We start from the raw sequence: 15,551 nt of genomic DNA on the forward strand, positions 1-15,551 counted from the left end.
GTGTTTGGATGTTTTGCATATGTACATGTGCCTAAAGAGCAAAGGCCAAAATTGGATGACAAAGGAGTGAAGTGCATCTTCATAGGGTATAGCTCAGAATCAAAGGCAAACATATTGTTTGACCCATTGAACAACAAGATGATTCTCTCAAGAGATGTAGAATTTCTTGAAAATCAGTCATGGTATGGACCAACTGATGAATCACCGAGCACCTCAAGTACCAATTATAAGTGAAGAGGATGCTAATGAACAACAAGAAGAAGGAGTAGATAGAAGAAAAGGCAAGCAACCTCAATCATTGCCGAGATCCTCTAGGCATGATCGAGTGTCAGTGATGAGTAATAGTGAAGACCGTGCTGGTTGGCAAAGTAGCAGTAGTGAAGATTCTGATCCCACACTCTCCTCCTTATTACCAAGATAGACCAAGAGTCTTAGGGAGATATACCAAGATGAAAGGTATGAAGATTATGATAAGAGTGTTAATTTTGCATTATTTTCTCATAGTGATCCAATATATTTTGAAGAAGCTATTAAGGAGACAAAAATGGTCTAAGGCCATGGATAAGAAGATAGATGTTATAAAAAAGAATGAGACTTGGGAGCTAACTGAATTGCCTCCTAACAAGCAAGTGATTGGAGTGAAATGGGACTACAAGACCAAATGTAATGCTGAAGGCAATATTGATAGGCATAAGGAAAGGCTGGTAGTCAAGGGCTACAAATAGTAGTATGGCAGAGATTATGATGAGACATATGCCTCGGTTGCAAGAATGGAAACCATGCATACTATCATAGCAATTGCACCTCAACAAAAATAGAAGGTATATCAAATGGATGTGAAGTCTGCCTTCCTAAATGGTGTATTGAAGGAAGAAGTATATGTGGAGCAGCCACTTAGTTATGAAGTTGTAGGTTAAGAACACAAAGTATATATATTGAAGAGAGCTCTTTATGGGCTCAAGAAAGCTCCATGAGTATGGTACAATAGGATTGACTCATATTTGATGAGCAATGGCTTTAGCAAAAGCAATGGTGAGCCAACTCTCTACATCAAGGCAACCAATGTAAATGTGTTGATTATTGTCTTGTATGTAGATGATTTGATTTTTACTAGTAATGACAAGGCTCTAATTGGTGAGCTCAAAGAGACCATGAAAAATGAATTTGAGATGATAGACCTTGGTCTCTTGAAATACTTTCTAGGCATAAAAGTAAAAAAAATACATGATGGCATCTTCATCTCTCAAGAAAAATATGCAAGGCAAATCTTAGGGAGATTCAAAATGCAGAACAGTAAGGTGGTCCCAATAGTAATAGCAGTAGGTCTAAAGTTGAGCAAGGAAGACTCAAGCAAGATAGTGGATCCAACACTATATAAGAGTATGGTTGGAAGTTTAATGTATTTGACTACAACTCGGCCAGACCTAATGCATATAGTAAGTTTGATTTTCAGATTTATGGAAACACCAAAGGACTCCCATTGGCAAGTGGGAAAGAGGATTCTAAGATATGTGAAAGGTACCAAGGGATTTAGAATTTTGTATACTGCATCAAATGAATTCAAGTTGGTTGGTTACACTAATAGTGATTGGGCTAGAAGTATAGATGATAGGAAGAGCACTTCCAGATACATATTTCATATGGGATCAGGTGCAATTTCATGGGCATCCAAGAAGCAACCTATTTCTGCTCAATCTATAGTAGAGGTTGAATACATAGCAGCAAATGCACCAGCATATCAAGAAAATTGGCTAAGGAGGACCTTGACAGATTTGAATGAAAGGAAAAAGGATGGAACGACAATTTATTGTGACAACATTTAATCAAATGCATTATCCAAGAATCTAGTCTTCCATGGGAGAAGCAAACATATAGAGATCAGATATCACTTCATCAGAGAGTTGGTGGAGAATGGGGATATCAAGATGGAATTTTCCAAGTCTAAGTAGTAGCTAGTAGACATTTTCACAAAGCCATTAGGCATTGGACCTTTTGTACACCTATGAGAGTGTCTTGGTCTAATTGATTTGTATCAACAATGATCCTTGTTTGTGGGTCTCAGGACAAAGGGGGAGTGTTGAAAATCAATGTTGAGTGCCTGTAGGTTGTCCTTAAGCCCCACGCCCATCTACGATGTCAGTTTGTTTCCAGCAGGCATCCGTGGACAACAAGCATTTATTTTGGTAGGTGTTTTTGAAATTTGAACGTTGAGAGAAAAAATGAAATATGAAAAAAGGAATGTTTCTACATTCATTTTAGTGTGTGTTCAGCAATATTCAGAAGATCAAAAGTTTAGTAGAGTAGGGTAGAGTAGAGAAGAAAGAAGGAAAGAAGTTTGAGGTTGCAGTTGCATGTGTTCCTTCCTCTATTGATTATGTAATTTTTTTATTATTGGATTTGTCCTATTGAAGAAGTGATTGCTTCAGACACCATTATATGTAGCCATTAGAGCTGCAAGTTTAAGGTTTTGACGTATTGAAGTTGTTCAAGTTTTAGGGTTATTTTAGGTTTTTCTGGTTGAAGCCGAATGCTCCCAGATTTTGTAATATTTTTAATCAAAGTTGAATAGAAAGCAAGCAGACATACTTCAATCCATTATTCTTCTTCTATTCATTACATTTGAGAAGTTTGTTTAGAAGCTTCAAGCTTTGGCTCTCTAGTTTTAATGGTAGAAACATTCATGTTGAAAGTTCTCTAAGTTATAATCTTTCAGTTTGAGCTGAGCTCACTCAGCATCCATTGTTGCCGAGCATTGCCCTTTGTGTGCCAAGCTTATTTGGCTTCTTCTTGTGCTGAGCTAACTCGGCACCTACTGCCTGTCACTTGGCACCTTCACGTGCTGAGAAAACTGCCACTTGGCTCCTTAAGGTGCCAAGAAAACTGGCACTCGGCAATAGTTAGTGCCAAGTGAAGTTTTTTCTTTTAAGTTGTGATTTATTTCTCACAACATAATCCTAATTATAATCTAGTAATAATAATATCTTGCCATTAAAAAGGGAGTTCGTTATACATTTTAGGTCAATTAACGTGCATTTTTTTGGGGGGAGGATAGTTTTAAAAGTAGAGTTTTGGTAAAACAAGAGAAAACATGTCCAATAGGAAGGAGCACTAGCAAAAGGTAGGGTAAGCAGTTATAGCAGCAAGATTTTTCAAAGGCAGCACTCAAGGAAGAGGGCAGTGGGGAGTACACAGAAATAGTAGGGGCACAACTAAAGACCACAATCTCAAGTTCCATTCTAGTTTTAATTGTGCTTATGAATGTGAACCTCATTGTGTGGAAAATAATTTCCATAGTAAATATTTGCTTGTGTGCTTTGTCTTCTACAGCTATGCTAAAACAAATATTTTATGAGTGTAAAAAAAATTGACTTGATTCCACTAAAATCATCTCCTTAAACTGCAACTATATTTGGACTTTGGATTTTCCTTGTGCGGATTGATTAGTTGCTGCTATCATTTAATGTGGTTTCATTTAATCTAGTCCAACATATGCAACCAGTGGAACATATCACTATTAGTCTTTATTGTAAACAAAAACATTGCTTGCTATTACCCTTTTTTTTCGTTAATGCTAATACTGCTATTGCAAAAAACATTATTTTTGTTTCCTAAAAATGTTAATGCTGTCATATTTAAACATTAATGCTATCTTTGTTATTGATATTACATTTAAACATTCCCTAATGGGTTTACTAAACCAAAACACCTGTCTGAAATAGTTGGAATAGAGGGAATAGAACATGTAGTTCTAAAAACAATAATAGATAAGGACAAAACATTTTCAGTTAGGTTTTATTTTATTTAGTTTCCAAGAATAAATTTTGGATCTTGAAACTTTAGAGATAGATTGTCAGTTGCATAATTAGTCATTCAGAAAGTGTTATGCAAAGTAGTCAATATAAAATTAGTCACAAGTACTGGTCTATTGCAATCCAACCAGATTAAAAGATTTCTTAGTTTTATTTTTATTGCTTTTTTCCCTTTTCATTCGGTTGAGATTTCCCTTATCACAACATCTTAATTGCAAGAAAACTTCCTAAAAACTTAATGGAATTATATTACTATGAGTTAAGAAATTTGGAAATGAAAATTTTGTTTTATTCATTCTTATTTAGAATAGAATCAATTTGTTATCCTTCAATAGTTTACGAGGTCAGATAATCTGATTCTAGATTGTTGTAATAATGTTACCCATAATTGCTGGGTGAGGGTTTATTAAGGTTTTGTTGTATTATTTTCATCTTTTCTAGCATGTCTCTATACATTTCAAACAAGAAGTTTTAAATGAGCTGTGTAGTTCCTTCCTGAGCCTTAAGTATGAAATAAGCCTCATATGAAAGCATATTAAGAAACATAAATTATAGAGCCTTTTGATTTCACAATATCATAAGAAGGGTGGAGTACACATTCGTGCATATATGGGGCTTCAACTTTAGTTTTATAAATTTTCTATATGGAATCTAAATAGTAATTGTATTTAAGTTTCTTGTTGATCTGGTTACCAATCTTGTGCAATATAAGTGACTAAATTCTTGACACAAAAACAATATTGTTATGATCAACTAAACCATTTTCTCTTTCTCTTGGAAATGTTTATTTAATCCATTCTTGTACATTGATTAGAAGCATATACAAAAATTGATTAGTCATAGGTAGAATATTCTTTATTTTTTCTTTTGAGAAAGCCTTTCCATAGAACAGTAACAATAAATGAAAAGACTACAGGTCGTAGTACCCTATTCTTCATTTCATTACTAAAATGAATCCTTAACCTGTAAGAGGTTGATGAGATATTCAGTATACATTTCAACTTTTAAAATTAATGTTAACAAAATTGTTAGTGGTTGATTGAGGATTGATAATAGTTGCTATATTTTACCGTATTATCACATTTCATAGTGAGTCTGTCATTGTACATTGTATACAATCAAGCATTCAAATAACTACTGGTAACTCATGGAAGGATGTTGACATGTAATTTATCATGTTACATGGATGTGGTCATTTCATGATACGTATGCTACATTTTTAGGAAAGACATTATTGCATTGCTTCGTACGTTATATAGAATCTATAAGTTGGGGAAAAGAATATGATCTCTTGATGAATGAAAAGTAATGGTGTCATTCTTGTTACTCATTATACATCTTGTGTATTTATGTTTTATGAGAGGAATTCCAGATAGGATAACATAGGAGAAATATGAATTGATGGATAGAGAGTTTCATTGTTAGCTATGTGATTGGCTTAATATGTGCATATTTATAACACTTGTCAATAGAGAATTAATGGTAGTAGTTGTGTGCTCTTTTGAAAAATGGACTAATTTTCTTGTTATAGATGAACAAAGATGATGTAATTAATTATCCATGATTAATGGACCTTGAGATTTTTATCCTTGTATGTTGATGAATATATGGAACTCAAGGTTGGATAAACCATGTTATGTTTTATGTTTTCTTAGAAATGATGGAAATGGGATTGTGATGCTAAAATGATAACTAAGAAAATTATTGCTTTGTTATGTTGTGACTGATTAATGTTCTGACATTATTGTGTAGCACAATTCCATTACTCTTCTAAGTTTTACTTGTTTAGACTATCTTGTTTTCGGGCTAGGTATCTTTCATGTCAGGAAAGATTTTGGAAACGCTTAACAACTTTGTGGTAGGGTGGTAAAGCACTCCTACAATATTCTCGCCCTTGTGTCCTTAGACAAGTTATGGAGCTCCTTTCAACTTTTTTGTCATGGTTAGACCACTTGGTATCTGGTATTTGGTAATTTGGTAACAAATTTACAGTTTCTTTTAATTTGAGTATATATGTATATGTATCATTTTAATTAAATTTAATGATAGTTAATAAACTAATGTTGACTGGTCAATATTCAAAAGATTTTGACTCTCATTAATTTTTTTGCAATTTATGGAGATTGGCTGATGTGGCATTGCTTTTGCAGGGGTAGTCGTTACATATGGTATCAGAGCTCTTGGTTCTCTTTTTGCACTAGGTTATGAGAGCCTACCAAATGAAGATTCAGCTTGTGATAGCAATGCAAAATATCCTTTTATTATGTAAATGATATGTGATGCACATGTGGTGCAAGAATTTATTTCTATTTTATGCAAGATTCATGAGGTTCATTGAGTAACCTAATATGCTAACTAGGAAGAAGATGGATTTCATTTGCAAAAGTATTGCATGTTCCATTATGCATTTAGAAATATGTGAATATCAAGATAAATTAAATGTGATGCATGAGAAGTTTGGCTATGTTCTTAGCGACCCTTGGATGCAAGGTGTTGTTAAATATCTACTCTCGCTTGGTGACTAGTGAGAGCCATTGTGCTTTAAGTCAATTTGGTTTTCATTTTATTATGTTCGGTTTCATGAACTTGGATGTGATGAAGGACTAGCTAGAAATTTTATGTTCTTTATGACCACCAAGCCACCTATTTCTTATGTGACCTATTTACTGTGACTCTTGTTCACTTTTATTTTAGTTTTTTTATCTCCTTTTCGAACTTTGACTTGAGAATAATGAATCTTGTTTTCATGATTTCTTTGATCTTGAGGTGGCTAGGGTGTGTGCATATTTTTGATGTTGCTAGTCTTGTGATTCAAAAGTGATTTCATCTATGATGTTCATTGTGGAGAATTGATAGGATGTATAAGGGAGTAGATTGTGAAGAACATTCAATTCTTCCTTTAGCATTTATCTTATGCTATTTTTATTATTATTTTGGAAAGCTTACCTTCCAGTGTGGGTGCCGAATGTGGACAAACAAGGAAGGTTAGATGTTGTGTATTTTCCTTCATGGAAGGGTGTAATGTAGAAATTATGGGATAGATAGATGGATATCTTCAAGTTTTAGTTTCTCTATTTGCTAGTTTTGTAGAATGGATACATGTCTATTCTTGTTTCTTCTACAGGTAATTCTAGATTTTAAAAGTTTTTGGAAAAGCCATTTTGATTTCCAGATATTGTAGTTGTACATGGTTATGCATATTTGGTTTTACTACATGTGTAGACTACTAGGCACATGGTTACAATGTAGTTTATTTTATTTCCTAGCTACATTCCATGTTTAGACTACTAGGCACATGGTTGCAATGTAAAAATGTTGCACGGTCGCACCAGATCCATCTGATCCATCTTGTTTTGGGAAGCTTGCCTTCTTATGCTAGGGTTGAGAAATTCTTTGTGTTAGGAAGAATTTCGAGGAAAGTGTCACTTTGTGGTTGGAAAGGTTGAAGTGTCTGGGCCACACTTTTGTCTCAAGAAGTAGGTGGGAGATGTTCTACAACTTTGGAGACTAGATTCACTGAAGAACACAATGAAAATGTCATCTCAATTTGATTGTTTTGCTCATCATTGAGATGTACTTAATTACATCATTATGTGATGATTTAATGGTGTAAAGGCCATACATCACAACATGTGCTTATATGTTGGTTAAGCACACTATGGTGAAAAAATGGGCATGAGGGCCTAAGGTTACTCAATTGATAAAAATTGGATTATTGATCCTTGTAGGTGATTGGTGAGCATACCTAGATGATATAATTAATGGTGTTGATCATATGATAGATGAAATTGCACTTGTATGATGTTCTTATTGTTCCATGCTCGACATGTAGGTCAACATTTTGTATGATGCCCATTAAGGTATGATGCTTTACATTAAACTTCATGTATTTAATAAATCATGCATTTGATGGATGGATTCTTTGGATAATGTCATGTGTTACATTTGTAAATGGATAATTATTGTTAATCCTTGGTTATGGCAGTAAAACAAATATTAACTAATCAAGCTATGGTTTTCTTGTTTATGTGATTCTCGCAAATGATAATGTAGCAATTACTTAGCAGGACATGGTTTTACATATGATAGAATAAAGTTGGACATGTAGGTCAACTTCTTCTAATATTTTCATTTATGGCATAGTCATGTGATGATATGTTGTGTTCGAAAACTTCATCAATAATTGGTTATGAAATGTAATTTTATTTACACCTATCACTTCAACATGTATGTTGGAAAGTAGAATGAAGTTGCAAACTTAATTGGAAGATATTGTATCTACTTGTTGACTCAACTAATTGTAGACAACTTTTGACTAATCTAATTTGACTTTTTGGCCTATGTGGCAAGTGTATGAAAATATGGTCTTTCTATGAGGATGCAGATGGGTATGTATCTACTTTGATAATATTTTTGCATTGGTGTTGTGTATATGTGATGATCCACCATGCACGTGACTTCTATTTTATAGAAAGTTGTTAACACCTTTTATTTAGTTAATTTGGTCAATGAATAATGATCAACGATGTAGTAATCTTGAGTTATCTGTTTGACTCATAGTCAATATAGTGTTCAACATAGAATTAGACCCCTTGGTTGGTTTTTGTGTTTGGGATTTGGTTGAATTATCTATTGGTGTAGAACTTGGATTAATGTTACTTGACAAATTTTACTGTGAAACGTTCTATCCTTGATCTATCTATAATATTGGTTAAATATATGTTGTTAATTTAGAGCTATATGATGCATTAAGATGCATAATGATGATTAAATATTAATGATTACATTAATATTTTATATGTTCATGTCATTATTTTTCCTAATGATCTAATGAATATGTAATGAGATTGAATTACTTGATTATGTTTTGTGGACATTGGTCTATTGAAGTGGATAATTACTCACTTAGTGAGCACATGTTAGATGGTATGTATGGTACATATGGCTTGTGATTAAGAGATGAGTTAAGAAGTCATAAAGTTGAACAATTTTTTGAGTACTAATATTTGAGTTGATCTCCTTGAGATATTGATTAGTATGGCAGGATGTGGATAAGAAGTACTTATTAGCGAGGAAAAATCCAAAGGTGAAGCTAGGGTATGGTAAGTGCACAGTTAGTTATTGAGTTAAGTATTTCATTTTTTTTGGAAATCGATTTTGAGTTATGATATATGATGGACTAATATTTGGTGTTGTTCCTATCAATGAACAGAGGGAATGACCCATCATTAGAAAGGGGGAATATTGTTGGAGAGAGGTAGTCTAACCTTGTAAAACTATAGAATGGTAATGGAATTCACACACACACACGTGGAAAATGTTGTTAACATTAGTATTTATACTCGTGCTTATATAAAATTTGTGTTTGTTACTTTAAATATGTGCTTATATTGTCTTTTAAAGATTGTTTCCATTAGGCTGTATTTAGATTTCATCAAAATACATTCAAATGAAATGTATACTCATAAAAGGAAAGGAAAAAAAAAATTGACTTTATTATAGTAGCTGAGAATCAATATTTTTCTATAGAATTGAATACAGACGCATGCGTTGTTGTGTAAATGGAAATTAGATCTTGATCTTGTAGATTCATTACCTTGTATGTATAATTAGGTATGATTTTGAAATTCATATATATATATATATATATATATATATATATATATATATATCTGCATCGAGACGATGCATTCTCTAAGAGCGAAAGGATGTCATAACCCATTTTTTTCCTCCCAGATAAAATGGATATGGTTGTACCACATAAGCCTAATTATAATCTAGTAATAATAATATCTTGCCATTAAAAAGGGAGTTCGTTATACATTTTAGGTCAATTAATGTGCATTGTTTTTTTTTCAGGGGGGGATTGTTTTAAAAGTAGAGTTTTGGTAAAACAAGAGAACACACATCCGATAGGAAGGAGCGCTGGCAAAGGGCAAGGGAAGCAGTTACAACAGCAATATTTTCCAAAGGCGACACTCAAGGAAGAAGGCAGTGGGGAGTAGACAAAAATAGTAGGGGCACAACTGAAGACCACAAACTTAGGTTCCATTCTTGTTTTAATTGTGCTTATGAATGTGAATCTCATTGTGTGGAAAATGATTGCAATAGTAAATTTTGCTTGTATGCTCTGTCTTCTATAGCAGTGCTAAAACCGATATTTAATGAGTGTAAATAAAATTTACTTGAATCCACTAAAATTGTCTCCTTAAACTACAACTATGCTTCTACTTTGGATTTTCCTTGTGTGGATTGATTAGTTGTTTTTGTCATTTAACGTGGTTTCCTTTAATCTAGTCCAACATATGCAACCATTGGAATGTATCACTATTGGTCTTTATTGTAAACAAAAAAATTGCTCATTGTTACCCTTTCTTTTGTTAATGCTGATACTGTTGTTGCTAAAAACATTATTGTTGTTTCCTGAAAATGTTAATTCTGTCATATTTAAACATTAATGCTTTCTTTGTTATTGATATTACATTTAAACGTTCCTTGCTAGGTTTACTAAATCAAAACACCTATCAGAAATGGTTGAAATAAAGGGAATAGAACTTGTAGTTCTAAAAACATTAATAGATGAGGACAAAAAGTTTTCAGTTAAGTTTTATTTTATTTAGTTTCCAAGAATAAATTTTGGATCTTGAAACTTTAGAGATAGATTGTTAGTTGCATAATTAGTCATTTAGAAAGTGATATGCAAAGTAGTCAGTATCAAATCAGTCACAAGTACTGGTACATTTCTAACAAGAAATTTTAAATGAGCTATGTAGTTCCTTCCTGAGCCTTAAGTATGAAATAAGCCTTATATGAAAGCATATTAAGAAACATAAATTATAGAGCCTTTTGATTTCACAATATCATAAGAAGGGTGAAGTACACATTCATGCATATATGGGGCTTCAACTATAGTTTGATAAATTTTCTATATGGAATCTAAATAGTAATCGTATTTAAGTTTCTTGTTGATTTGGTTACCAGTCTTGTGCAATATAAGTGACTAAATTCTTGATTAAAAAATAGTATTGCTATGATCAACTGAACCATTTTCTCTTTCTCTTGGAAATGTTTATTTAATCCATTCTTGTACATTGATTAGAAGCATATCCAGCAACTGATTAGTAGTAGATAGAATATTATTTATTTTTTCTTTTGAGAAAGCCTTTCCACATAACAGTAACAGTAAATGAAAAGACTATAGGTTGTAGGACCCTATTCTTCATTTCATTACTAAAACAAATCCTTAACCTATAAGAGGTTGATGAGATATTCAGTATACATTTCAACTTTTAAAATTAATGTTAACAAAATTGTTGGTGGCTAATTGAGGATCGATAATAGTTTCTATATTTTACCATATTATCACATTTCATAATGAGTCTGTTATTGTGCATTGTATACAATCAAGCATTCAAATAACTATTGGTAACTCATGGAAGGATGTTGACCTGTAATTTATCATGTTACATGGATGTGGTCATTTCATGATACATATGCTACATTTTTAGGAAAGACATTATTGCATTGCTTCATATGTTATATAGAATCTATAAGTTGGGGAAAAGAATATGATCTCTTGATTAATGAAAAGTAATGGTGTCATTCTTGTTACTCATTATACATCTTGTGTATTTATGTTTTATGAGAGGAATTCGAGATAGGATAACATATGAGAAATATGAATTGATGGATAGAGAGTTTCATTGTTAGCTATGTGATTGGCTTAATATGTGTGTATTTATAACACTTGTCAATAGAGAATTGATGGTAGTAGTTGTGTGCTCTTTTGAAAATTGGACTAATTTTCTTGTTACAAATGAACTAAGATGATGTAATTGATTATCCATGATTAATGGACCTTAAGATTTTAATCCTTATATGTTGATGAATATATGGAACTCAAGGTTGGATAAACCATGTTACATTTTATGTTTTTTTTTTCAAATGATGGAAATGGGATTATGATACTAAAGTGATAACTAAGAAAATGATTGCTTTGTTATGTTGTGACTGATTAATGTTCTGACATTATTGTGTAGCACAATTCCATTACTCCTCTAAGTTTTACTTGTTTAGTCTATCTCGTTGTCAGGCTAGGTATCTTTCATGTTAGGAAACATTCTGGGAAAGCTTCACAGCTTTGTGGTAGGGTGGTAAAGCACTCCTACAATATTCTTTTCCTTGTGTCCTTAGACAGGTTCTAGAGCTCCTTTCAACTTGGTTGTCATGGTTAGACTACTTGGTATCTGGTATTTGGTAATCTGGTAACAAATTTATAGTTTCTTTTAATTTGAGTATATATGTATATGTATCATTTTAATTAAAGTTAATGATAGTTAATCAACTAATGTTGACTAGTCAATATTCAAAAGACTTTGACTCTCATTGATTTTTTTTGCAATTTATGGAGATTGGCTAATGTGGCATTGGTTTTGCAAGGGCAGTTGTTACAAAGACTGAGCATATAAAGTAGCCATAAACACAAAGGATGGCTTAAACATCACACACTAACCTTCATTCCAATACTAAAAGTGTTAGATAGTCAAAGTTGATATACTTTTTGCAAGCTTAATTTTATCCTTAGTGTGTGATGTTTAAGAATGGCCCACAGAGCTCCTAAGTATTTGTTGTGTCATGTCATATTTCTGTGTTGAGCTATTCACTCAATAACTCTGTCTAATTCTTCCCATGTTCTCACATTTCACACAAGAGTAGGATAAGGAAAATAGAGCCTTCTTTTGTTTATATGTCTGATTATAAATCTTCTTACTATAAGAGCCAATTTCATTGAATTTATTTTTCTAAAACTATTAATTAATTGTTGTTAAAAAAATATGATTTGAGAGATGAGAAGGATTAGTACTAGAACATGACTATGAATTGAATGTTGTAAATAATGGTAATTGTTTTAACCATTTAAAATAGAAGGCATAAGTAATAAAGAAGAAAAGTAAAAAGAGAAAGAAAATAAGGAGAAGTGACAATTATCAAATATTAAAGAAGAAATGAAAATGCGAGACTAATTAAAAATGTTTTGACACACTATTAAAACAAAAAATCTGTTAATCCATCCTTTCAATGGTCTTTAAATATTTATGTTGGGACATCAAAGGCCTTGAGATCCTAGATAGATTTTTTCCTTAAGAAATCTTTGTATCAATAAGAAAAGGGGTTTATTTCCTCTTGATTTCAAATCTTATACTAGTATGTTTCCACCTTGAAGAAACTCTAAGGTTTCTTTAGAGATCTTTAATTTCCTTTCACACCAACTATTCTAAAGAGAAGGATGATATTTCTATTATTTATAGTCAAAAGTGAATAAAATAAATTGTGACTTCAAGCATTCTCACTTGTAATAGATACATATGACATTCCAAAGAAAGTTAAACTTAGACCGTATCCCATTTACAATAATAGTGTGTTTATTTAGAAAATTAAAATTTGCAAATCACTTGCATACAACTAGCCAAAATCTCCTTAGATTACTAGGGAAACTTAGTGTTCTAGACAAAAAGATGACTAAGGTTGAGGTTTCTCCTTGGGACTAGAAAGGAAATGAGCATTTTTATTGGCATATGATCAATCAATTGTTGAATTTCCATGATCACTTTGAAGTAAAAGGGGCTCGGGTATGGTACATTTGGTGAAACCACTAACTTGATAATACATGTAACACCCTGCTAAAGAACCCTTAAGGATAACCACTAACCATTTTAAAAAAATAACAATAATTTAATTTCAATTTTATTATATTCTGACATGACATATAATTTTTATTATAATGTACAAGAAAAAGATAAATATTCATTGAGATCAATGCATTTAATGGGTTCCCATCATAGACCTACACTAGAATATATAAATAAGATGAACAATTGTAGAAAAGACAACACTAATCTTCTCCTACCAAGCTTATTTTTAGAACCAAGTAAAATATTCCTATTGTAAATTGTTATTAATAAATAAGATAGAACATGTATTCATCTAATAAAAAGATTTTTATTACCATGCATAAGTAAACAATTAGTTTATCACTGAATACATCAGTTTTATTCTATTTTTTTTTTAAATTATATGATGTACACATATAATTTATCAATTTCCTACATAGATAGGTGCATAACATAAGATTCAATAAAAGTCATATACAAATTAATACATCCTTCATCAATATCATATTTAGATGAATTATGAATATCATCCAAGAGTGTCCTTTAAAAATAAATCCTAAGGGGACAAACCTATGCCTTTTCTAAGCTCATCATTATGGCCTTCCCTACATTTACACTTAGATATTTTGTACTTCTACTCTTTAATCATGAACCATAAAGTATTAATTCTATCTCTTTAAAGGTACAAAATTCATCATACTTTTATTTTTGAAATGTTTAATAAAATACATAAATAGGTACACAACCTTTAATAGGTTAAAGTCCCAAGATTATCTCATCACTGACTGACATCCACTTGGTGAAACAAAGATAGAATCATAATTAATGATATAAATTAGCATATCCCAAGAAAGTTACATTTTGAATAGAAAAGTAAAGTAATATATTTTTATTTTTATTTCACCCATCAAAAATAATTCTACTACATCCCCAAATTGCATGAATGAACACAATAAGAAGGAGAAAATCCTATTCTCAAGTACAAAAATCACATAAAAAAAAGATTTCCAAAATTAGTATAGTAAATACAAGAACAAGTATAAAGAATGACAAGAAACCAGCAAACACTTCTACTTAAAACTCAATAGTGTGAGATGATAGAATATGAGTGTGAAAGAGTGTCATCACATATCCTCAACCTGAGTTATCTTGGTAGTCTATCTCTAGGTCTAAACCTCTATTTGAGATATTTTGTGGAGCCAAACAATCCTTCCATGAAGACAATGAAGTTTGACTATGCTAGCTCTATATATCCCACAGATAGAAAAATATCATCCCACTTCAATCTTGAGAAGGAACAAGCATTCAAGGCATGGCCTATGGATTATAATCATCACATTCCCATCCTTAGTCTATGAAATAACTCAAGGCATGCAAAAAGTGTCATAATCATTGTCTTTAACGTGTTCACCCTATTTCATTTATTAAGTTACTATTTGATCAATAAATTTATGAATGTGCCACCTTAGCACAAGAAACCACTTTAGGGCCTCATCTCCCATGGAAAGTTAGTGTCCCTAGTTTCATCTAGATACCCACACCCTAGGTTTCAACCAATGGTTCATAAAGTATTTAAGCATGTAACTTTTGTATCCATTAATCATGAATCCATTATAAAAGAATGAAATGCATAGTAAAAATCTATTCTTCACAATAGCCTTATATAAGAAGATTCAACAATGAAACCGCCTCGATAATAGGGTTGACTAAAATACCTCAATCATGGGATAAGTATTGACAATACAATACATATAAGAATCATATATGTATTGACAGGTGTATTGAAAACCAGTTCATAAATTATTTGGAGCCCTATCAACCAATGATGAGTGATTATGTTAATATTATAGAAATTGTTGAGCATATTAATTAGGATTTAGGGAGGGATGGTGGAGATTTTATTGTTGCGGATGAATTTATGATGTTGATTTATAATATGAAAGAAAAAGAGTTAATTAAGAAGGTTGACATAATGAATAAGCATAAAAGGTTTGAAGTTGTCAATTTTTTCTCACAAGAGGTTAGAAAAGAGATGTATAAACTATCCTAGAAAAGTGTCTAAAAATATTAA

This window comes from Cupressus sempervirens, chromosome 8 (assembly GCF_028749045.1).
Source record: "Cupressus sempervirens isolate cs-2001-9-10 chromosome 8, ASM2874904v1, whole genome shotgun sequence".
NCBI classification, from domain to species: Eukaryota; Viridiplantae; Streptophyta; class Pinopsida; order Cupressales; family Cupressaceae; genus Cupressus; species Cupressus sempervirens.